A 25401-nucleotide genomic window follows, 5' to 3' on the forward strand; every position below is an offset into this window, starting at 1 on the left:
CAACTTGATGCAAACTAAACCTGGTAAGAAGGACCCTCAGTTGACAAAACGTCTTCATAGGATTAGTCTGTGATTAAGCCACGAGGAGTAAGCCAGTAAGCAGTGTTCCTCCACAGACTCTGCTTCAGTTCCTGCCTCCAGGTTCCTGACTTGAGTTCTTTTTAAAAATATAACATTTTTATTGGTTATTTGGGAATTTTACATAGTGCTCCTCAATCACCCTTACTTCCCGGTCCTTTCAGGTCCACCCTTGTCCTTGTTCCACCCCCCCCCCCCAAAAAAAAGAGAAGAAAAATGGTTTAATTGGCGTTATCTCTATAGTCACTGGAGCGTAGTCAAACTTCCAGTGGCTGGTCCCTTAAGGAAAAGCGAGTCCTTTCCCACCCGGATGCCTTCCAGTAGCCATGGACTGTGGAGAGCTACATGTCAGAATCGTTGTCACAATTTTAAGAGTTCTCTTCAATGGCTTCCTGTCTAAGTTGTTAGTTTTGGAGTGTGGGGTGTGGGTAGTTTGTTACAGAAGCCTTCTATGTCTCTCTCAACTGTGAGTCTGCAGTCATAGATACTCTGCGGAAGAAGCTTCCTTGTTCTTCACAGTCAACAGGAGCACTGGTCATGGACTTCCACACGGTATTTGGCAACAGTATGAACTACAAACATTCACCTGGCTTCCAGCATCAGCATGTACCTCGGACCTCAGCGTAGTCTCTAGTGGCACTATGGGTCACAAATACCAACACATCTCTTAACTGCAGCGGGACCAAGACTCAACATGGCTTTCATCAGGGACAGGACCCACAGACATCAATATTGCTTCAGGTGGCAGCATAGACCATGGGTAGCCACATGGCCCTAGGTGATAACACAGGTCATGGACATCAATGTGGCCCGCAACTGCAGCAGGACATTGGATCCAAACATGGCCCCCAGTGGCAATATGAGGTCACATACATCAACATGATCTTAGGTGGCAGTACAGGCCATACACATCAACATGGCCTCTTGGTGGTAGCTCAGCCCTCAGATATCACCGTGATTTAGCCTCTCTCCACTGGATATGCACCACTTCATTTCTCCATCTTCCCAGTCCTCCATTGCAAATTCATTCATTGTGGTGGCATTGGAAGCTGCAATGTATTACTTAGTATATTGCTTGCCCACACAGCTCACTATAAAAATACTCACTGCTCCAAGTCATTGGTCTGTCTCTTGTCTCTGAAACACCATAAATATTGGACCATTACCAAAGCTTGTTTAATTACAGCAATACTTCAGGTTTTCATCTTTAGTGTTGATGAGGTGATCATGGATCTGGTTCTGCAGCACTGGCTCCTCCTTGAGATGCAGTAGCTAGTAGATGGAGTATGTGTTGGGGTTGACTGACTCCCAGTGCCCAGATGGCTGTTGAGTTGGTCAGTTCACCCCAGGTGGCTGCCCTACTTGGGTGGAGGCTCTTCTAGTGCCTTGCTTGAGTTTTTATCTTGACTTCTTTCTGTGAAGGACTGTGATGTGGAACTATAAGCAAAATAAACCTTTTCCTCTCTAAGTTGCTTTTGGTCATGGTGTCTTAACACAGGAAGAGAAACCCTAACTTAATAGTCTCCTCACCACAACACTGCGGCACAGGGCAAGAGGATCTACTGGACTCCATGGGTAAGCAGTCAGTCTAGTGAATAGGTGACCTCCAGGCTCAGTGAGAAACTCTGCCTCAAAAAATAATGTGTAGAGCATCTGAGGATAATTCGCAGTGTTGACATGTACCCCTTGTAATATGCAGATGCAGCACACATACATACATACATACACACACACAGATATTCTTTTTAAAATGTTATAGTTAATTTTTTTTGAGAAAATTGTGAAGTTGCCCAGGTGCTGATATACATCAATCAGGAGACTCAAGTAGATCAGTGACCTAGAAGATCATCAGGAGGCTGCTGGTCTCTGTGTTTAGACCATGACAGTTTTTTCAGAGTTGCTTAATGTTCCAAAGACATAAACTTTCATTTAATGGTGAACATTTTCTACCAAGCAGTTTCTTAACAAGGGAGTTCTTAATATGAACTTCTGATTCAAAATCTTAGGTATATATATTCATATCTGAGAAGAATGTTCAAAACATCATGAAACTCTCAAAGTAGATTATGAAAGTAGTTGACCTACTCAAAGTATATGAAAAACTCTCCATTTAGAATGACATTATTCTAACAATTAGGACAGCTCTGGTGGTCTGAATGATAATGACGCCTTTAGATTCATGTGTTTAGTCACCAGGTGGTGGAGCTGTTTGGGAAGGATTAGGAGTTATAACCTTGTTGGATGAGTGTATGCCACTGAGGGCAGGCTTTGAGGTTTCAAAAGTCCACTCAATTTCTAATGTTTTCTCTCTTGCATTGAGTTATGAGCTCTCAGACGACCCTGGTGCCCCTTCACTCAACCATTACGGACTCCAACACTCCGAAACCACAGCCCCATTAAACTCTTCTTTCCTAAGGTCATCTCTGTGATTTCCACGCCAATAGAAAAATAGTAAGGCAGAAAGCAAACAAGCTGAAATAAACAAATAGAGGAGAATCTTTACATCTAAACAACTTTGGATTGTTACACTTGCCATTGTTTGAGCATTATTCATGAAATTAGTGAAAAAGGTTGGAAGTGGTAGAAATATGCTCATCTACAGCGTGACTGCATTGATAATTTTTTTCTCCTTGTCTTAAATTAAAATGGAGATGAAAATCTCTGGGTGTGATTTTGTCAGAGGTTTTGTTTCACTGAAAGTATTTTACCAGTGATTTATGGCTCAAAGATCATCCCAAAAGAAGTCTCATCCATATCATAAGGGACCCCATCACTTGATCTCCTTTGGCTCTACTGCTAATGACATCTAGACACTTGCTCTTTAGCCACTTCCTTGGAGACACTCACATTTCACCACAGACCTGACTCCTGCCGTGGGTACAGCAGTATTGGTAAGGCACATACGCCAGAAACATTCCTCCTCTACCTTCACTCTGTGTCCTATCACACTCGATTGCTCAGTATGACTTCCTTTCTGGACCTTAGTGTTCAGGCAGAGACACAGTGCTGCATGCTGTTGGCTGGTGAAGCTGTCAGAAAGCATAGAAATTCTCAGCCAAGAAGACTGTTCTCTGAACACTTCTGTTTCCCCTCAATGGTCTTGATTTTGTAGAGAATCTGAAGAGAATTTGAGTGGAGGTTTTGATTTGAGAAGTCTGGGCACAGCTCTTTGGTGAGAATGACGACACTCGAGGATCCCACCATTCATGTTCCTCTAGGACATTCTAAACCAGGAGAAAGTGCCCACCATAGCCTTGAATAACTGTGGTCAAGGCGTCAGAAAGCGGCAGAATAAGGGACTACAAGCAATACCTGCACCTAGAGCAACACACTTTAGTTCCTCGCACGGCAGTTTACCATCTGATTAGAAGAAAGTCGCAGTCTGTTTTTGCACTCCTCATTCACACTCATCACATGGAGACTCTCAGGGACAGGGATCACATGGTTTTTCCAAAGTCTGAGGTCTCTGCAATGCAGTATGGCCATGGTTTGGCTCGTGTTATCTGAAAACTTGCTGTGTTCATTTGCTCTTTCTATACATTTTTCTTTGAAGGCATACTTTTAATTAAATGTAAAGATTAGTTAAAAATATAAAGGGAAAGGGATGTAGGTAGATGTTAATAATTATTCAAAAAATTCAAATCTATTATTACGTTTAAAGTATTAAAAACGCCTAACTAATGTTACAGAATACCTGCAGCCATTTTTCTTGTTTTGAAGCATCCCTCGGACATAACGCCCTAGTAGGGATTGCTGCTGGAAGTGTGCTTGTGGATGTGAAGCAGATTGGAGTTCACTCTTCTCTTCTGTGTAGCATTGTTTGTGTCAGAATCCAAGCTGTACCATTTTCAACATTTAGTGAAGAAAATATTCCACAAAATATTCTTAACTACTAAATGTTTTTAGAAATGTTTCACTAGGAAGATTGAATATTTCTGGGCCTTAAACAATACAAGGAGGCTTTTGGAGTTACTGTAGCTCTAGTAGTTGATATGAGAAAACTTATTTACATGTAACAGTAGGAATTTTGACAGAATATGACATGGTATTTTAGGGATAGACAAAGTCATCTCATGCTAATATCAATATTTAGTAGAGATCTTCCCAATAATAATGTCCATAAGTAATACATGAATGGAACTTGAAGTTTTAAGGACATTTTTCTGTGGAACAGCAGCTCCTTCGTTGTGAAGTTGCAATATCTTTTTGTTGATTTTCATGTTCTTGACATTTTAAGTCTTTGTGCACAAGCTAAACAAATGACAGTTCCACAGAGGTCTTTCCCTTGCTTGGTAACCACCCTATCTACACTGTGTACGCAGTGAGGGTCAGAGCGGTGTGGCAGCTGAGAAGGGCATGGGGTGTGTGCACTGCTGACAGAGAGATCTGTCTTAGAAGGTTAACAGTAGCTGTGAAGGTGGTGTTAAAAACCAAGGTCGATGCCTAGAAAAATGCCTTAGAGCTCTTCACATGGCACTGTGCCCTCCACTGCGCAGTCAGAAGGAAGTGTAACCTGTCTCTACACTGCTGACAGGGATGCTGTTTAAGGAGCAGCTGTCTTTCTCCTTGGTGAGGCATTTGTCCATCCTCTATTTGACAGTGCAAGGAGGCTTGCTTGTTATGAACAGTTGTTTCCATAGACAGAAAGCTCCTCCCATTGTTTATCATGTGACTGCAGCCCTGAGCTCAGAAAGGTTAGTGTAGAGAGGTATAAAAACAGCTGAGATGAAGTAAGAGTGCTTTCTGATAATAATCTTGACTCTTGCTGTCCAAGCTCAGCAGTGATATCCCACCCTCGATATAGACTGTTTCTTATACAAAAAGGTGTCAATCTTCCATGATGGCTGCCATGTAACCCCAGTTCTCAAGCCAGCCTGACTGAAGTGAATGATCCTGCCTCAAACTCTCCCCGCAAACAATAATAATACTTTAAAAAATTAATCTTTTGATTCACTAGTTGAATTGTTATAAACTTCCGGAGGAATAAATTAGCCAAGATTCTGCCTTGTGAGTTGTGAATCTCTTGGAATGGTGGCATCTCGCTCATATGAAAGCCCCTCTGAATGCATAGCATTCTCTGGAGGCCTCGGTCCTCACTGCCTTCATACATGTGGCTCCAGGTTCTGGCCTGGGGAGCTGGGTAGAGGCTTGACACTGTTTTCTACTTTCCTGATTCACCCAAATCCTGAGTCTTTGCTTTATCTTCACAGTTACCTCCTTCTTGATTCTTGGCTTTTCCTCTCTGCTCTCCTTGGCACACCATAGGTGTTCACTCTGAACTGACACACTCCCAGGAAGAGAGCACGTATGATTCAGAAAGTGAACAAACCTCCGAACCTCTGGAGGTTCATGAAGTTAGAGACTCACAGGGGTGCTTTCCAGAGCACACCGAAGAAGGAAATATAAGAGAGGAGAGTCTCTGGTGGACTCCTTGCCAGGTCTACACGGCGCTCCAGGGTGGAAGATTTTATACATTACCACCAATTTTACTCATCCGGCTGTCTGAGTCACAGGATCTCTTGTAACAACCCAAACAAGCTCATTGGCTAGCCACACTTTGTCACTGGTGCCATGTTTGGAGTAAACAAGTGTCCCTTAACATTTCTGTTCTTGTCATTACTAGAAGAATCTGACAGAGCACACTTCTAAGTAAGTCACTACCTCACTCCCAAATCTTGCATTAAAAATTCTTATGACAAGTTTATGTTTTTGCTTATCATCTTGGAAGAAATAAAATTTCGTGATGAAAAATAATAAACCTTCTTGATTTCTGTAGTGCAACTTGGAAAAATGTTGGGTGGTTCACAGGAACAAGCAAAGGTGTTTGTTACATTAAACATATCTGTAGGGGATCATGATCAAACATATCTGTAGGGGTCATGATCAAACGTATCTGTAGGGGTCATGATCAAATGTATCTGTAGGGGATCATGATCAAACATATCTGTAGGGGTCATGATGGCTTTCCTTTTTAGATCGTCAAGGAACGGCAGCCACCATTTCGGTAGAATGGGAGCATGTTGTTTAATTTTATACTTGGCAGGAAAGCCTGGATTTCAGTCTGGTTATCTGATATAAGCTATTGCAATATCCATTAAAAAGTCGTTCTGCTAATGACAAGGAGCGTGAAAACGCTCCTTCGTTTACAAATGATGAAACGCTTGTGATTATCCCATTAGCCGGGACTCTGAGCAGTTTTTATTTTGTGTTCTTTAAAAAAATAATCTACTGTTAATTCAAGACCAGTTTCTCCTGGACATCTGCGAGAATTCTGCAGAAGGAATTCTTTTATTGTCTTAACGGTGGTAATTAATCAATCTTTTTAAGGTGCTCAATTCAGACTTGATTTTTACAATGGAATTGATGAAAATTAACATTATAATTGAAACATAAAATATAACTGGCATCAAAACTAATTTGTAGCATACTGTTTCATTAGACTTTTTGTAATAATAACAAAAATTTGAAAAAGAGCCCCTTAATGCTCTTAATTCATGTGATGATGATTTTAGTTTTAAATCTGATTGTCATGAGGTGAGGGTCGTTATTGCAAAGTGAGATGATCTTTATCATTCTCCTAGCTATTTTAAAACCATGGACATTTGATACTGAGAGTTTGGGGTGTGTGAGGAAAATGTGGTGATCTAGGGTTGTGCCGTGGTGCTTCGGAAATGGTAGCACTGAACTTCCATTTAAATTCCAAAATTTACATTTTAATTTCACTTGTTGATATATTTCGCTGTATGTATAGAGACGTAACAAAGCAGAAAGCATGCCACTTCAAATGCTACATAATTACCACCTCCACCAGCATTCCTGAGAGAAGAAAGAATGGTGTGTGAGCTGACTGCTATGTATTTTGCCTTTTAGTTGTTGTGTCCAACAGTGAAAATCATACTATAGTTATGAAGGCATTTTTATAAAAATCTAAGTTTTACGTCAATTCTAAGTCATGTTTATAACAGAAGACCATGGATCTTAAAATTATATAGATGAATATTTAATGTTATAATTACATGCTATTCATGTGGTATTTATTACATCACACTTTCATTGTGTTACTTTTCTTAAAAGCTAATAGAACATTGCACACAGAATACACAGTGGCAGCTTGGGAGGAGAGCGGAGCTGAGTGTGTGCATTGGCAGGGACTTCTGTATAATTTTCCAGGTGTCAGCTCAAAATAACAAGCGTACAGTCTGCATTCCAAACTCTTTGTTTCTAAAACTTAATTTTAAGATGAAGAACCACATAATGTTTCGTTTCGAAATGAAAACCACTGGGAGTAGACTGTCCACTGCTCAAATCAACCAGAGAAACTCCTTTCTAAAGAACAACGTAAGACACCAGGGAGGAAGGAGCGTGGGAACACAGAAGGCTTGACTTGCTGTCACAGGGTGCCGGCTGTGTTGGTGTGGAATCACAAAAGTGTCTCTGCTCGCTTTCACCCATGAGTGGTTCTGAAAACAGGTAGGTTCCCAGATTTTTCCAGCCTAATGGCTCAAGATAAGGGGTGCTCATGAATCTGGACACTGCTGGAGTGAGGTCAAGACAGCTGAGCACACTGGGGTGCTGGTGGTAGTTGTGATAGTGATTGTGGTGGTGGCAGTAGCCTCTCTCAGTCTCCATCCTTGACAAGTCGATTTTGGCCCCTGGAACTCAGCTGGCCTGGGAATTGTTTGCCATCGTCCTTAATAAGGTGAGGGTAGAGGTTGAGTGTGGGCATCCATAGCACCTTAGCTTTGTGGCTAAGTCTAAAGTATGACCAGTGCGCTTTTTGTCACTGAAAAAAAAATTGAGATATTTTTAATTGGATAATTAAAATAATCGAACTGTCTTATGTAGATCTTACTTTGCATTTTTGTTTCATTTTGTAACAAGTGATTTTCATCACCTTCCAATATAGTGGCGATTAGAGTGTTGGGAATGAAGACAGAGACATAAAGAGGGAGACAGAGAAAGAGAGACACAGTGAGAAAATTCTCACCATAGACGGTTTTGAGAAGAGCTAATCCAATGCCAAACACTGACTTTCCTGGAACCTTCTAGTCGTAGTCCTAGTGGTCGTGTCAGGGTTGTCAACACTGAAACCCTGGCTGGCTGGCTTTATGCAAGAAGTTGCTATGGTAACAATGGGAGTTGCCAACCCTGTAGTTCATCACTTCTCCCCAAGCTATTTCAGGTAAAGTTTACCCTACAGTGATGCTGGGAAGTTCCCAATGGCATCTGGAGCCCCTAGTCTAGGGCAGCTCTCTCTTCCCAGCTCATCGTTGGGGCTCCATGTCTGTTGCACCGCCTGCGTAGGTTGTAGTGAAGACCAAGGACTTTCTAAGGACCTGACATAGTAAGGATGAGGAAAACAATCACATTCTCCTCCTTTCCTGGTTGAGCATGCATACAATGGTTAGAGCTGAAACTGGCTCAAATAATCCCAACTAACAACTTTTACAAATGCCAGTTTCTTTCTGAGTGACATCCTTTGGTAAAAATGCTATATTTTCTTGCTTTTTTTTTTAAAAGGCAGATTGCTGAGAATACACAACTGAAGGAAAGATCGAAATCTGTTAGACTTTTTTCCTGCTCGCTGAGCCCTACTGGAAAGTCACGACAATGGACAGGGATACTATCATAAGCTGCGGCTACGATCCCATCAATGAAACGACATGTAATGATCATGGGGCAAGCTGTGGGCTAATGATGAAGTCATCCATGCAGTCTGGAACAACCATATGTGGTGCAGAGTCACACCCTACTGCTCCCCACCTATTTATAACTCAATTATCTGGTGTTGCTGGTAAAGGGGGCTGTTTTCTGATTGAACAATAACTGAACTATGCTGATGGCAAGAAAAAGACCTGTACAAATGCATTTATTGGTCGCCTTACATCTGACTCTGCAGCCTGTGCGTTTGCTTCACCAAGGAACTAGATTAAATGAAGTGTTTGCTTTCCTTTAATGTCTGTGTATGGGAAGATGCCGAAATCTGGTGTCTCCAGTAATAAGGTGGCCGCTCCATCTGATCAAGGAATAATTAGCTCTGCTTAAAGAGATGCTATTGACTACTGTCATTACTACAGTTGACACCCCCAGAAGGGTTGGTGCTGGGCACAGTCCCCACCCACATCTTCAGTGGCTCATTGGACACGGAGGTGGGCAACTGTTCACTTCCATTAGTTCAAGCACTGTGTTTTTCTTTAGTCTATTGTATGTTTGATCACACATGTAATACAGATTTTATTTTAAAATTTTATGTAACTGTATAAAATCTAGGATCCACTAATGCTAAAAAAATTGACGTTTCTGCTTCTAATACTGAATTTGCTTAGCATCTCCAGGTGCATCCATTTTCTGACAAGGGACTTCATTCTTCTTTAAGACCGACAAACACCCCACTGTGTGCATAATTTATTTTCTTTCCCATCCTTTATTGATGGGCATCCAGTTAGGTTCCACAGCTTAGCCGTTATGAATGAGCACGTGCTCCATGGTGTATTGACTTAGAGTCTTTTAGATGAGTGTTCGGTGTGTACAGTTGGGCCATATGGTAGCTAATGAAGAAAACAAATGGCAACAAAGGCTGGGGACGAAATGAACAAGATGGAGCTCTTACACCTGTTGGTGGGGACATAAACTAGTTAGTACGGAGGATCTTCAGTGACAGAAATAGTTTTCACATATTTAACAGCAACTGAACAACAATAACTTTGATTGAGCATTAACAAATTTACTTTTTAAAAACTGCCAGTTTTAGTATTTTTCTGTCCCATAAAATTATTTGGCTATGAAGCTGAGTAGCAGCAGCAGGGCACTTGAGAGACTGGAATGCCCTGGAGAAGGGTTTTCTCAAAGAACAGGGTGGCCACTCAAGTGCCTTGTGCCGATGGCGCTCTGAGAAGCTGTTTCTCACCGAGGCACACAGTGTTACTTTGGTCTCGTATAACTCAGCTGGAGGAAATGCTGGAAAACTTGCTGTACAAACAGATCTTTAGAGGCACTAGCATCTGACCCACAGAGGAAACTGCCTTAGCTGGGCATCGGTAATTAGCGTCAGTTAAATAATGACTCATTCATCAAGCCTTAAATTAGAATACATTTAAATAATTTTGTGTCGTGGAAGTGCTTAGTACATTAAATAAACGATGTCTAAGTCTTTTAAAGTTTACTTAAAGTTCCCCAAGAAATAAAACACTAATAAGGAACAATGTTGGAAACCTGGACCCATTACCAGACTGATAAATGAATCAGTTAATCAAAAGTTTGAAGGATTTTTAACACAAGTACTTATTTATGTTAAGCTTTGGTCTGCCAAATTCAATGGGAAGGCCATCATTTGATACAACTAAAAACATCACTTGATGTACCCTACATGTTAATGAACCACACACCAAGTCATGGCCTCAGTTAGGTTGTAGCTCTGGTATCTCTGGTATCAGAAGGTTTTGCTTTTTTTTTTTTCCTTTATGCTGACAGCAAACAACTTCACAGAGGAGTCATGGAGTACAAAAGAGGTCCAAATGCCCAGTGTAGGGAATGGCCTTGATGGGGGAGTGGCCATCAATTTAGCACCCCCTACCAGCACCCTGGGTTCTTTTGTGTGTGTGTGTGTTTTGGTTTTTCAAGACAGAGTTTCTCTGTAGCTTTGGAACCTGTCCTGGAACTAGCTCTTATAGACCAGGTTGGCCTCGAACTCACAGAGATCCACTTGCCTCTGCCTCCTGAGTGCTGGGATTAAAGCCTCTGCTCCTTCTTACCCTCAATGTCAGCAACCATAATGGGACATCTGCTACAGTGACGGTGGGCTTTGGAAAGCTCACAGTGACCTGTACCCATCATGTAGCAACATACCAAAAAACGTTACTGTCCTGAAGCTCCTCTCTCTGCCTTCCCCACCAACCTGTGGGACTTACACAATTTCACGGGGTCCTTCTTCTGGAAGAAGAATCCATTACACTTGGCCTTTTGAAATGACTTCTCTCACTTGACAATTTTCATTCAACTCTTCTTTATATTTCTTCATGACTGGAGAACCTGTGTGTGTGTGTGTGTGTGTGTGTGTGTGTGTGTGTGTGTGTGTGTGTGTGTGTATTTAGAGGTCAGATGACAAAATTGGATATGGTACCTTAGGAGCTGTCTACCAGCAATGGAGTCCCAGTGGTCTTCCTGTTTCTGCCGCCCTAGGAAGGGGATTGCAGGCATGAGTCACCTCTAGTTTGTCTGTTATTTTTAAATAGATGATTGTGATTTGTTGGAATGATAATTTAGTATTGAATTTTCACAGATGCCATTGAGCTAATGATACTGATTTGAAATATGGCACACACAAAAATTTGTTCCAACTTCTTTCAAAAGTTTGCCCATGACGTCTAAACTGTAAAACCTGTGTAAACCTCGTTTTCATTGTAAACACCATGTTCATCCTAAACAAAGAGCCTGATATAGGCTGAAGTTTGCTGCATTCATGTGAAAACTGTGATGGCCTCTTAATCAGACCATGTGCAATAATTAATCGTCTCATACCTTGACTGGAAGCAATGGGATAAAACAGCATTCTGTATTTACTCTTTCATTTGCGAAAAGGTTCATATCGGGTTAAAAATGCAATTACATTTTATAGCAACGAAATGATTTCAACAGGACTGTTAAATCACCTCACAATGTAACCAGGGCACTTTACTGCTAGCAACAGCTTGTTTTGCAATTATCACATGGGGCATTTTTCCTAAACTCTAATTCCAATAGATATTGGTTTAATTTATCAGAATTTCCCATTATAGAGTTTCCAGGTAGCTCGTCAAGTTATTACTCAGACACAATGGTGTCTGGGTCCTTAAGTATTCCAGACTGAATGAGCAGAGAAGAACAGAATCATATCTCATCCTAATGGAAGCAGTGAAGCCTCTTTCATGGCTTCCTGGGGGAGGCCCCAGTGGTTCATGTTCTGCTCTCTGTTTGTGTGGTTAGTTAATCCGGAGGAAGCATTCCTTAACTTTAATTTTTAAAGTCTGTCTAACTTTAAAGTTCTCTCTTAAGATCACATAATACCTAGAACTCAAGAAGTAGAAGGAGAACCCAAAAATTCTCCTAAGAGTATATCGATAAATACCCCCAAGGGCAGAGACTTGTACATTCCTCTCTCTTCCAGCTTCTCTGCTTTCTTGTTCTGTATGTAATGCGTATAGGACAGGAAGCTTATGTGACTGCTTATAGTGCCTGTTCCATACTGATTGCCACAGGTGTTGTGTAAGTGGTGCAGGTTTGTCACTGTCTGCTATGTTTTACAGTTACAGAAGTCCAAAGTGGCAAGTTTCACTGGGCTGACCTCAGGTACAGTTAAGGTTATTCATCCCTGGAGCTCAGGGGGGAAGCTGTTTACCAGATTTCTAAACAGCATTAAAGTAAGAACATAAGACAAATTAACTGCTAGCATCTTGCCTCAAATTTCAAGTTTTGTTTTGTTTTCTTTTAACTGAAAACTCATGATCAGACAGAGTTTCAACAATTCAGACGTTGGACACTGGTGTTGTTGGTTTTAATGCAGAATAATTTTAAATTCACTAATGCGGATGAAGCCAATGTAGAACCCACTGAAACCTGACATTTTGTATCTCTGGCTTCTATAAACACTGGCCTGGAAGTCACGTATGACAAGTATCTTGTCACCTCAGGAAAAGCTTTGTCAGTGTAAGCTCCTGACATCTCTGACAGATTCCACAAGAGAGGAGCAGGTCACTCTCCATCAGAAGGTGAAGTTGCTGACAAAGACCTCTAGGGGCTGTGGTGAAGCAGCAGGTTGGGATTTAAAGGTCATCCTTGCAAGGTTCAATATTACCCCATGCACACTTGAATGAATTCTTTTGCTCTGTTTGCCCACTACAGTATGTTTCTTAGTCCCCTAGAGGTAATAATTTACAACTAACTCTATGTGGCTGAGATGCCAGCTCTCAGCAGGCTGAAGTGAACTGGGTCAGCCTCGTGATTATCTTCGAAATGTTAGGATTTGCAAACACCTCTTAGGAATGAAACATAGATTGGCGCAGGATGGTGAATTGTCTGGCCTGCTTTAAACTGGATTAGTTCACCTGTCCAAGCCTTAGAATCTTTATTTCCTATGATCCCTCTTAGGAGATTGTAGGGAAAAGTGAAAGAAATTGCCCGTGCTTTGTAAGGACCCCAGCCCAAATACTACCATTTCAATGAACAAGTCAACATTATTCTGTAACTTTAATCCAGAGTTGATGTGGGATTCCCCTCTGTATACTGAGAATACCATTGGTCAATAAAGAAACTGTCTTAGGCCTGTGATAGGGTAGAGCAGAGCTAGGCAGGGAAAACTAAACTGAATGCTGGAAGAAAGGAGGTGGAGTCAGGGAGAAGCCATGGAGCCACTGCAAGAGATGGACACGCTGGAACCTTGCCAGTAGGCCGCAAGCCTCATGGTAAAATATAAAATAGTGGAAATGGGTTAAATTAAGACGTAAAAGCTAGCCAATAAGAAGTTAGAGCTAATATACCAAGCAGTGATTTAACTAATACAGTATCTGTGAGGTTATTTTGGGAGTCTGGGTAGCTGGGAAACAAACAAGCAGCTTCCTACTACATAGAGCCAGACAATAGTCAAGCTTGTGCTCGTGAAAAAAAAAACAGTTTAAACTCTTTTTTTTTTCAATTATAGAAACTTACAAGCCAGAAGTAGCTGTTATTTTTAAGACACCAGTGTTTAGGCGGAGAACTCCAAGAAGAAAGAAAAGTAATAACCCTGATTTTGATATTAGAAGTAGGCAAAGAGACAAGATGTTCTTAAATTTCATTAACAAAATATGTGCATTGAAGAGTTCAAAATTTCAATTCACTAAACTTTGGCTTTCATACTGAAGTCAGCTTTTGCTTTCACAGAGCATAAATTTAAAAGATATTTGCTTACAGAAGTTGACTCTAATAGGCAATCTGCGTCGTTTTGATGCCAGGTGCAGATATTTTTATGGTTATTACTGCATCTAAGTAGAAAGCAAGATTCTAGATTGAATGTGAGTCTCGATGTGGTGTGAACACCCGAGTGTGAGTCTCAGTGTGGTGTGAACCCCTGAGTGTGAGTCTCAGTGTGGTGTGAACCCCTGAGTGTGAGTCTCAGTGTGGTGTGAACCCCTGAGTGTGAGTCTCAGTGTGGTGTGAACACTTGAGTGTGAGTCTCAGTGTGGTGTGAACACTTGAGTGTGAGTCTCAGTGTGGTGTGAACACTTGCAAATATGTGTTCTTAGTCAAAGAGTGACTTCAGGGAAGCAGAGGGAGACATGAGGTGGTGTCAGTCCAGGATCCAGAATCCCCTGGGGGCTTGCTCTTATATAGAAAATGGCCATTTTTCCTCACCTTCCTGCCGTAGTTTCTTTTCTGTTGCTGTGACAAACCCCTGGCAAGGAGCAATTTAGAGGAGGCAGGGTCTGTCTGGCTTCTGTTTCCAGCCCATCATTCTGGAAGTCAAGGTAGGAACTTGAAGCAACTAGCGCAGCACATCCACAACCGAGGGCAGAGTGTAATGAACTGATGCATGGATGCTTATCCATGAAGCTCGTTTCCCTTGTTTTCTAGTCCAGGCTAGGCTCCATGAAGTCATGCATCCATGTTCATGTTGATCTTCTCACGTCAGTTAAAAAAAATCAAGACACATCTCTCGCTGAGGTTCTCCTCCAGGTAACTCTAGATTGTGTCTGTATTGACCATTAAAATGATCATCAGAACTGTGCTTACTGTGAGGTGCCTGGGTGCTGTCCTGTACCAGACCCATCTCCTTTCTTGTCCTTTTGATCATAAAGACTGTTTTTCTCCATATGCCAGAGTCAGTTTGGTATCTTTTTATCATATGTAATAATGCCATGAGGGAAGATAGGATGGATCCCATGGCTAGTGGAGAGTGGAACCCTTGATACCAACAGCAAAGGCAGCTGGGAAAGGGTGGCCTGTCTGTGTAGAGCTGGGGTTTCAGATTTCTTTCTCATGATGCTGAGTTTTGCTCTTCAGACTCTGATCCTTGTGGCTAATGTAGCCATGAAAACTGATGTTTAGACAAAGAAAGGATGTGGGTGATGCCATTGTTCTTCGTGCCAATGGTGGATTGCTCTGGAGAGTCATCTCAGTATAAACACCTTTGTGGGGGGAGTGACAGGTCACTATGAGGCCACCTGTGGGTGCCTGTGAGTTTCTATTGTAGGCTTTGTAACTGTATAGTTTGACTCTCTTAAAGCATGTTTATAATTTATCTTCATAGGGCACAAGCTACACTTTTTCTGCGTGAAACATGTGAACCTCTTAGGTGGATGGAGATCCTTGAATGTGCATCCTTCTGAGAATACGACTGCTATTCATCTCAAGTTTTATGTTGTTCCCAATGATAACTTTTAGTGACAAACAGAACTTTCTAGAGAAACGTCACCAGAAATTGTGCTCAACACTGATGTAAAGTGCTTAGTTAATTAATGAGAAGCCGTAACTGCAGTGAGCATATGTCTGGTATTCCATTTTTAACTTCTGAAAAAAGTTTTATGACAAATTCTCGTTATTCTTAGCTTACTATGTAATTTCATTTAATCTGTAGTGATGTTTTCAAATATTAAACAGTGCTTGACTTGACCTGTGTCAGATAAATTTCACAACTAGTACTCTAACAATGTAAAAAGCAGGCGGTTTCAGGTTTTGCTTTATCTCCTCCTTCTGTATACTCCTTTCTGTCCTCTTAGATACTGAATCTTGCCTACTTTTTTTTGAGTTACACTTGAGTTTGTATATCTATAAATAATATGCACATATGGTCCATGCTAATACTGAAAAGTTTCATTTGTGGTAATGCATTTATCCATTCTGCAGTTTTCTGCCAAGGGAAAATCTTCCATGTTCACTTTTTACCTCATCAAAAATCAATCAGAAGATTATTAGGAACCTTAATGACATGTGTTTTCCTGTAAATAGTCAAGTTATTGATCTTGCTTTGTGTTAAAACATCTTGTCAATATTTCCATTTTCATCAACAAATTAGTATCAGTTCTTGAACACAGTCATGGTTTCTGCTGGATTTTTTTTTAGGGGTATTTTAAATCAATCTCACCCTTTCTCGTCTGCATTGATTTAAAATCCCACTTTTACATTCTACTCAAGTATTTATTTATTTATTTATTTAAATGTATTTATTTAAATTTATTTACTTATTTATTAAAAATTTCTACCTCCTCCCCGCCTCCCTTTTCCCTCCCCCTCCCCACCTCTTCCTCCCTCTCTAGTACTAAGAGCAGTCAGGGTTCCCTGCCCCGTGGGAAATCCAAGGTCCTCCCCCCTCCATTCAGGTCTATAAAGGTGAGCATCCAAACAAACAAGACTCCTACAAAGTCAGTCCTTGTAGTAGAATCAAAACCTAGTGCCATTGTTCTTGGCTTCTCAGTCAGCCTTCATTGCCAGTCACATTCAGAGTGTCCAGTTTGATCACATGCTCCATCACTCCCAGTCTGGCTGGCCTTGGTAAGCTCCCATTGGATCAGTCCCACTGTCTCAGTGGGTGGACACACCCCTCGTGGTCCTGACTTCCTTGCTCATGTTCTCCCTTCTTTTGCTGCTCCTCGTTTGGACCTTGGGAGCTAAGTCCAGTGTTCCAATGTGGGTCTCTGTCTCTATCTCCATCCATTGCCAGATGAACGTTCTATGGTGATATGCAAGATATTCATCAGTGTGACTATGGGACAAGGCCAGTTCAGGCACCCTCTCCTCTGCTGCCCAAGGAACAATCTGGGGACCTCTCTTTGGACCTGAGAACCCCTCTAGAGACAAGTCTCTTGCAAACCTTAAAATGGCTCCCTTAATTAAGACATTTACTTCCCTGCTCCCATATCCCTACTCAAGTATTTATGTGTCCACTTAGGACTGCTCCTTCAAAGTTGGCATGATTGCTTTCCATGCCACTCACAAGGTCCATGTCAGTTAACCTTAGCAGAGCTGTGTGGTTATGAGAATGCTCTACTTGGATCTGTCAGTAGGCACATGGGTACATCAGATAAAAGCAGTCACACAAGTCTAGACATTTGACCAATTGGAAGTTCATGAGTGGTAGCACAAGTGTATCTGGTACCTGCTGTCTCTCAGATGCCCTGGTGGTGACATCATCAGCGAAGCGGCTGGGCAGACAGGGGCAGTGTAAGCGGCAGAGTCTAGAATAATATGTTCTCTTGGCACCAGAAACATGCTGTTTGTATCCTTTCATTTGGAGAACTAATTACATAGGATAATTCTAGGTATTAGTTTCTAAAAGAACTTACACGTGTAGGGAACTGCCAAGCTATCCCGTTCACATGTCAGCCCTAATTAAGACCCCTTTCAAAGTTATTACAATCTGGCCCAGCTGTTTAACATTTCTTTCAATCGTTCACCTTTAGATGAAAAACATTGTGCTTTCTAATTTTTTCCATTTTCACTTTGTGTTGTCTAATTAGTAGGAACCATTAATTTGGAGAGATGAATTTAAAAACGGAATGAATAGTATAGTCTTTGTGTAAATCCCTAAAGATTTTCCCATGCCATAATCAAGGTGAAGAATGCTTATTGCAAATGTTCTGGCTGACAGAATTATGTATTTAAAACCATGAAGTCTGTGGTAGCTAGGGAGAATAAGATGCAGAATGAGGATAAGGTAAGATAGGAAGGGTTGGTACATGACTTAGATAAAATGCTTGCTGTGCAAGCATGAGAGGTGGAGTTCAGACACCTTGAACGAGATGAACAGTCATGGTGGCCCTCCTGCAGTCCCAGCACTCTAGAGGCAGAGGCAGGACATCCCCAGAGTGGGCAGGTCTCAATCAAGAGATCAACAGAGCGAGGAAACAAAGAAAAGGAAGGCAGAAAACGTGACCCTCACTATCTGCCTATAGCAAGAGAGAAAGCTGGCATGGTTGGCCAGGCTACTCAGTGAGCTCTATTGTCCTGTGCTTCTGCAGGCTCAGGGCTTCTGGACAACTGAGATGCTGTGTGCACAGGAAGCTGGATCCACATTCGAGCTTAACAGGGAGGTTTTGTGTTTAATAAGACACTGAACTTGCATCTGGTACAATTACCAGAAAGGACTTTAGGGGAAAGAAACCTATATGTCAAAGGGAAATGGCTGTTTAGTGACAGAACAGATTAGGTAAATCCGACCAAACCTGGCTCCTTCTCTCTGACCACTAACTTGCAGCCTATTTGGCAGCAGGTATTGTGTGTGTGTGTGTGTGTGTGTGTGTGTGTGTGTGTGTGTGTGAACTCCCACGGGTCATGAACAGGTCACAGGCCACACCTCTGATTCATACATGAAAAGCTTCATCCTGCTTTCTCTTCCCTCTCTTTGACTTTGCAGTTAGATGATGTCAGTTTAAATACACATTTCAAAGAAGTCAGAGCTATTTACTGGAGTCCTACAGGTCCTGCAAGGGGAGGGAACCTCTGACTTCATCTTTGATGAAGCGTTCTGTAACAGGCTATCTTAGTTTGGATTTCTATTGCTGCAAAAAAACACCATGACCAAAAAGCAAGTTGGGGAGGAAAGGGTTTATTCAGCTTACACTTCCACATTGCTGTTCATCACCAAAGGAAGTCAGGACAGGAACTTAAGTGGGCAGGAATCTGGAGGCAGGAGCTGATGCAGAGGCCACGGAGGAGTGGTGCTTGTTGGCTTGCTTTACATGGTTTGCTCAGCCTGTCCTCTTATAAAATCACCAGCCCAGGGCAGCTCCACCCGCAATGGGCTGGGCCTCCCCCACTGATCACTAATTGAGAAAATGCCTTGTAGCTGGAAGCATTATGGAAGTACTCTGTCAGCTGAGGCTCCTTCCTTTCTGATGATTCCATCTTGTGTCAAGTTGACATAAAACCGGCCACTATACAGGCACCCCAGCTGAGAACAGCCAGAGATGCCATCATTCGTAAACCTCTTTAGCTATAACAGCTAAAAACACATTGCTCAACATAGCTTTTAAAAGACCAAAGGGAAATAACATTTTTAAAGATTTTTAAAATCATTTAAAATTGTTTGTAGTGTGTGTGTGTGTGTGTGTGTGCGTGTGTGTGTGTGTGTATACATGTGGGTACATGTGCATGAGTTTAGGTTCCTGAGGAGCCCAGAGGCATCAGAGTCCCTGGAGCTGGGGTAACAGGTCATTATTTGTAAGCTGAGGGCCTGGGAGCCAAGCTAAGGCTCTTTGAGAGAGAAGCAACTAACTGTTTTTTAACCACTAAGCTGTCTCTCCAAGTCAAGAATCCCTCAATTTTAAAGTTAAGGGGTTCAGCATAGTTTATTACTGATTTTAGCTGGTATTATATTTGAAATTGTGAAACTTGGGTTTCATGACCCACTCAGCTCAATAATTTTCTTCCAAGTTTAACTGTTATTGGAAAGATGAGGTTTTTTTTTAATACCCCAATGTACTATGATCCGAAAGTTATAATCTCCTAACTTGTGTGTTGACCTAATCCCCAAGGTTATGGCGGGTGGTGCAAGACATTGGTAGATGATTGGCTTAGTGGGAGAAGCCTTCTCCACCTGCATAGGTGCATAGGAACACCAAGAGGCCTGTGCTTGCTTATTTGTTCATGAGAGGTCACAACAACAAATATGTGTGAAGAGAATCATGACCAGGTCAGCCTTGCCTGTTGCAAAGGCACGAGGAGTAAGGTTCACAGGCACACAAACTCTCCACTTTACAATGCTCTGCTGCTGCACTTCAGAAATACTCAGACAGGGCAGAAACACGGGGCTGTAGAAATGACAGTGTTACGTGCAAGGTCAATCACGGAGGTCTGTGTAATTTTTTGATTAGGCTGAACAATGCCAATTAGAGATGTGAATGCAAATGAAATGGGCGATTGATGTGGCTAACCTGAGTAAGGCTTTACAGACAGAGACTTGAGAACATCTTTCACGGCAAGAACGCTGACATCTGTAACCTCCAGGCTGGCTCTCTGCATGTCCACGCTCCACTAGAACTCCAGCCCGAGCAGACGGGGCTTGAGTATCTACATTCCAAGGACTGTGCTTGGTCATGCTATTTAGAGAAAAAGTAGAAAACATTAAGAAATAAGCAAAGAAACATTGAGGAATGATCAGAAGATAAGCATGCAGGCTCCAAGGGGGCCAGGACGACCGCTCCAGGAGAGTGTGGGCTGTGGTGGCTCCCACTGCTGACATGTGGAAGAAGGAAGTCTGAGAACTTGGATTGGATTCATCACAGTTCAGACTGGAGACAATGCTGAGTTTTTCCCAAGGAATAATGGCAGTCACCCGACTCGAGTGGGTTCCACAGGGATGAGGAAAAAGAGTTTTGCATTCAGTGACATAAGGGTGGTGCACAGGCCATAAATGAAAAGAAATATCTCTCTCTTGACGTATGTTGGTACAAATGAAGACACCAGATCAGGTTTTCCAAATATTTTATAGGTCACAAGGGCCAGGAACTGCTCCGTCCCAAGATCTAACATTTGATGTCACCTCTGCAGTGAAATTCCTCCTGTCTTCCAGACGGTTGGTTGATCATTGTTCTCTGTTCCCAATATTTCCTACACACATTTCCAGAGCTGTTTTGTGTTGGAATCATTTATTTATACACACATCCCTCTGATTCCTTACAGAGAGCCCCTCTTTACCTATCAGCCCACTGTCATTTAGAGTGAATTCCACAGGTGCGGTGTTGGAGGGGATGGAGGAGCCTCACATTGTAAGCCCGTCTAAAGGATGCAGGGTAACCGGAATGGGAAACTGATGAAGTGTTAGGGGTGACTGACAGGCACGTGTGTTGTACTCAAGATCAAAATCCAAGGTAAAAACCCCGTGTGTTAGAGAGACAGGGAGGCCTGTTTTCAAAATGTAGCTTTCCGTTGTCTTTATTGATATAAAACAAAGACAAGAAGCTACCAATAATCTCGGCTTCACATGACCACGTTCACGTCTGTTCTCTTCTCATTGTGACATTTGTCCACACCAACTCATCATAAATAACAGCAGAGAATCCAGGTGAAGCAATGGCGATCTGGAGTTTTGCTCTTACAAATGTTTTAGTCTTCTGTGTCTTCTGAATGCCCCAGCACTTAAACTAACATGTCTGTAGCTTCACTCTGAAAAGAAAATCTACAGGAATATGAAGCTGCTGTGTGGAGATACTTTTCTTTTTTCCCCCATTGGTGTTTTGCCTATATATATATATATATATGTCTGTGTGAGCGTGTCAGATCTTGGAGTTACAGACAGTTGTTAGCTGCCCTGTGGGTGCTGTGAGTTGAACCTGGGTCCTCTGGCAGAGCAGTCAGTGCTCTTAACCTCTGAGATACTTAACCCTGAAGATACTTTTCTAAGTTAATTTTTTTCTTTGTAAATTTGAAAGTTGAAAGTTTTCTTGCATGTTATTTTCTTCTCTAGTAAAAACAAGTTATTAAATTTATAGAACCCTTTCTGACCTCAAAGCCAAACTGCTCCAGAGAAAGGCCTTCCACAGCCTCAAGGATGACTTAGTGGTTAAAGGCACTAGAAACTCTTGCAGAAGACCTCAGGTTTCAGTTCCCAGCCACAAGGTGGTGAACAAACACCTATAATTCCAGTTACAGGGGACTCAATGCCCTCTGCTGACATCCACGGGTACCAAGTCATGTATGCTGTGCACAGATACATGCAGACAAAACAGACATGCATGCATACGCACACGCGCGCACACACGCGCACACACACGCACACACACACCTCTATGCTCATTCTGTCTGTTTATACATCTCTATCTATAATCTATCATCTATCTATCCATCTATCTATCTATCTATCTATCTATCTATCTATCTATCTATCATCTATCTATCATCTATCTACCTGGTATTTAACTATTTATATATTTTTACAATTAAAATATAAGTCTTTATAAGATGTTAACTTTATAATTTCTATCAGTTTTTTCAAGTTTATAACACATAAAATGTAACATTAGGATGAGGTGCTCAGTATATTTATTTGAAGAGCAAAGAATTTGTATATAGAAAACACTAAGCATATGGGCACTGTTGAATCTTTTTCTCCAATTACGGTTTAGGAAATCATCACTAAATGATGGAGAAGCAAATATTGAATGGCTTTCTGTGTTCTAGCTACTGCACATCCATGTGATCTTGGGGATATGTTATGAATAGATAAATATTAACACCGGTGGACATGTTTGGAAATGTGTGTTCATACCTTCTAGTAAGAAAGGGCTACTCTCCTCATCTCTAAAACTCCCTGAAGTCATAGAGAAATGGAAGTTTGCTCTCTTTCATTATCTCTTGTGACACAATGAACTGTCTCCGTATGTCCTTTAGAAAGAGGTACGACTGGCCGGTTAAGATCTAATTTCAGATGAATTAGCAAACTTTTAAGGAGTCAAGGAGTATCATGACATAAAACAGTGACATCACCGTGTTTACTGACTTTGCAAAGAGAAGCCATTGCTTTCACTCACACAGAGCAACGCCACTTACACACCCCTCGTTCCTCTATTCCCTCCTCCCTTCCCTCTTCCCCTTCCTCTGTCTCTGCCCCTGCCCAATCCCATCCTCACATCCTCTATCCTCCGCCCTCTTCAGTCTGTCATCTTCACTCTGTAGTCTTAGGGTGAACTGGAATGTGAGAAGCTGCTGCTTCTGTCTCCGGGTTTACAGCTGGGTCGGCGAGGCCACTGAATCATCCTTGATTATCTTTGAGTGAAGGAATGATTGCCACAAGAACATTACAAGTGTCTGAGAGGAATTAAGTCAGTTTTCAGCCTGTGTTGGTCAGGGTTTTCTAGAGGAACAGAACTGATAGGATTGATCTATCTGTCTGTCTAAAGAGGGATTTATTAGAGTGGCTTACCAGCTGTGGTCCAGCTAGTTCAACAATGACTCACCAACAAAAAGTCGAAGAATCCATAGATGTTAGGTCCACAATGCTGGATGTCTTAATTGGATTTCAGGCTCTAATGCCAGTGAAGGATTGGACTTTCTGGTGAGAGCCAGAGCAAGTAGGCAAAGAGAGCAAGCTTCCTTCTTCTATGTCCTGTACACAGGTTACCGTCAGAAGCTGTGTCCAGATTAAAGGTGGGTTTTTCCACCTCAAAAAAACTATATTAAAAGAAGATCTTTCCATCTCAAAAGATCCGGATTAAGGGAAACCAGGGATGTAGAGGGGGAGTGGGCTGGGGGAGAAGGGAGGTGGGTGGAAGCTAATAGAAGTGGAGGGAGGAGAAACTGTGGTTGGGATATATTGTATGAGAGAAGAATCTATTTTCACTGAAGAAAAAAAAGTCCCTCACAACTGTATCCAGTAGCTAGGGTTTTAGTTAATTCCAAATGTAGTTATGTTGCCAACCAAGAATAGCCATCACAAAGTCTAACAGTTAAAAGAATTTCCAGCACATGGCAGTGTTTCTGAGATACTGCTGGTCTAGGAATGAGTTCATCCTGACAACAGAGCAGTTACAGGAGGCCTTGTGTTAGTTATATGCAAACTAGAAAGCTTTGTTGCCACACTACGAGGATTGAATTGTGAGAAAACACACACTGCTTCATCTGTAACTTAAATCTTGCGTTTCCAGAAAAAAATTCCCATCCAAAATGTAACAAAAACACAAACTCAGTCTTCCTTCTCGACACCATTTCAAGGCATTTGACAGAAGACATCCTGAACATAGGCCAGTTGTCTAACCAACAAGAAAGACATATTTCCAGAAACAAAGTTGATTCCAATTTTTTGAAAAGTGTGCTTTTTTTATGTCAGTACTGAGAGCAGGTGCTGCCTTCTGATTAATTAAGTCACAAGATGCTCCTCAGCTAAAGTCTGAGAAAGGAAATAGAAATAGAAGCTGTGGTTTGCATGGTTGTGAGTCCTTCTATTCACTCATTTATCTATCTATGTATCTATCTTATTTATCTAACCTACCTACCTACCTATCTTCTATCTACCTATCATCTATCTATCTATCTATCTATCTATCTATCTATCTATCTATCTATCTATCTATCCATCCATCCGTCTATCTGAAATTACCCAGAATATCACATGTCCTGCTTGCTAGCTTGTCTTCTAGACCATCGAGGGCAGTGGGATATTTTGTTTGTGAATTTTGTAAAGGACAACAGCGTGAAATAGTTTCAAGTTTCTACCAGTTACTTCTTAAGGAGACTATTAAAAAGAGCTATTGACCCCATTTTTGCCAGGCCATTTCTCAACTGTGTCACAGGGAGATGTGGGGTTTCTAGGCAACCATTATCTCCATCAATGAAGCTACTTAGAAAACCAAACAGGAGTTCTATGGCCCTATGAGGTGTGGTAGAAGAACCAGGAAACCTTTGTTCTTTATGATTATCCTGATGTAGTCTTCAAGGACTATTTTCTAAGTTCCTTATCTGAGTTAAATCCCCACACTCTCATAGGAACTCACTGCCTGCTCTACTTGTTTAAACGCAATTCAGAGCTGCAGGAAGTGTGAATCGGCCTTGGTTAGTGTAAAGTTAACATTTTGAGTGTAAAAACGTCCAAAGTTTTAACGAAGCTGGTGAATTCCCAATTCCACCACGTAACCCCCTAATGGTTTTAGTAATCCACTTGACAGGAAGGAGGGGAGCACCTGGGTGGACCCCACGTCCTCCTGTGGCTCATGCCAGCTTGGAACACACGGGCTCATTAGTCCTATCTGCCAAGCAGCCTCTCAGCTCTTGTGAAGGAAACCTCAATATCCTCAGCATTGCACCGGAATGTGGGTGGAGAAGCTATCTCATCTGTTACTCCATGTTTCTTGTTGATGTAAAATAATTACTTCGTTAAGGACTAGATGTCCTCACACACAACTGCCCCCAAAGGAACTTACCTTCTCTCTCTCTCTCTCTCTTTTGTAAACAGTGCAGGCCCATGAAGTGATGTAGTCCCTGTAGGATGTTGTTAAACCTCTTTCCAATGACTTCCCATATGCTCCAGACCACTGAGTGGTGGCTTATGAGATATACAAACCAAAGAGTCATTAGAATACAGAGACTTGAGTGTCAGATATATGAATAACCTATATTTTGGTTTGTGAAACTGAGATTATATTTTCAAAGCTCAGATATTGGCAGTTTATTATCTGAACTGCTTTGACAAGTTTTTTTTTTTTGATTCAGAGTCTCACTATGTCGACTTCTCTGGCCTCAAACTCACAGAGATCTGCCTGCCTCTGCCTACCCAGCGCGAGGAGTGAAGGTATGTGCCACCATGCCCAGCTGTTTTAAAATGTCTTCTATCTCATAACTTTAGGGAAAATATTGTTGCTGTGAACATGCCTGTGTAATTTGGTC

The sequence above is a fragment of the Myodes glareolus genome, chromosome 17 (genome assembly GCF_982192425.1).
Source record: "Myodes glareolus chromosome 17, mMyoGla1.1, whole genome shotgun sequence".
Taxonomy (NCBI): domain Eukaryota; kingdom Metazoa; phylum Chordata; class Mammalia; order Rodentia; family Cricetidae; genus Myodes; species Myodes glareolus.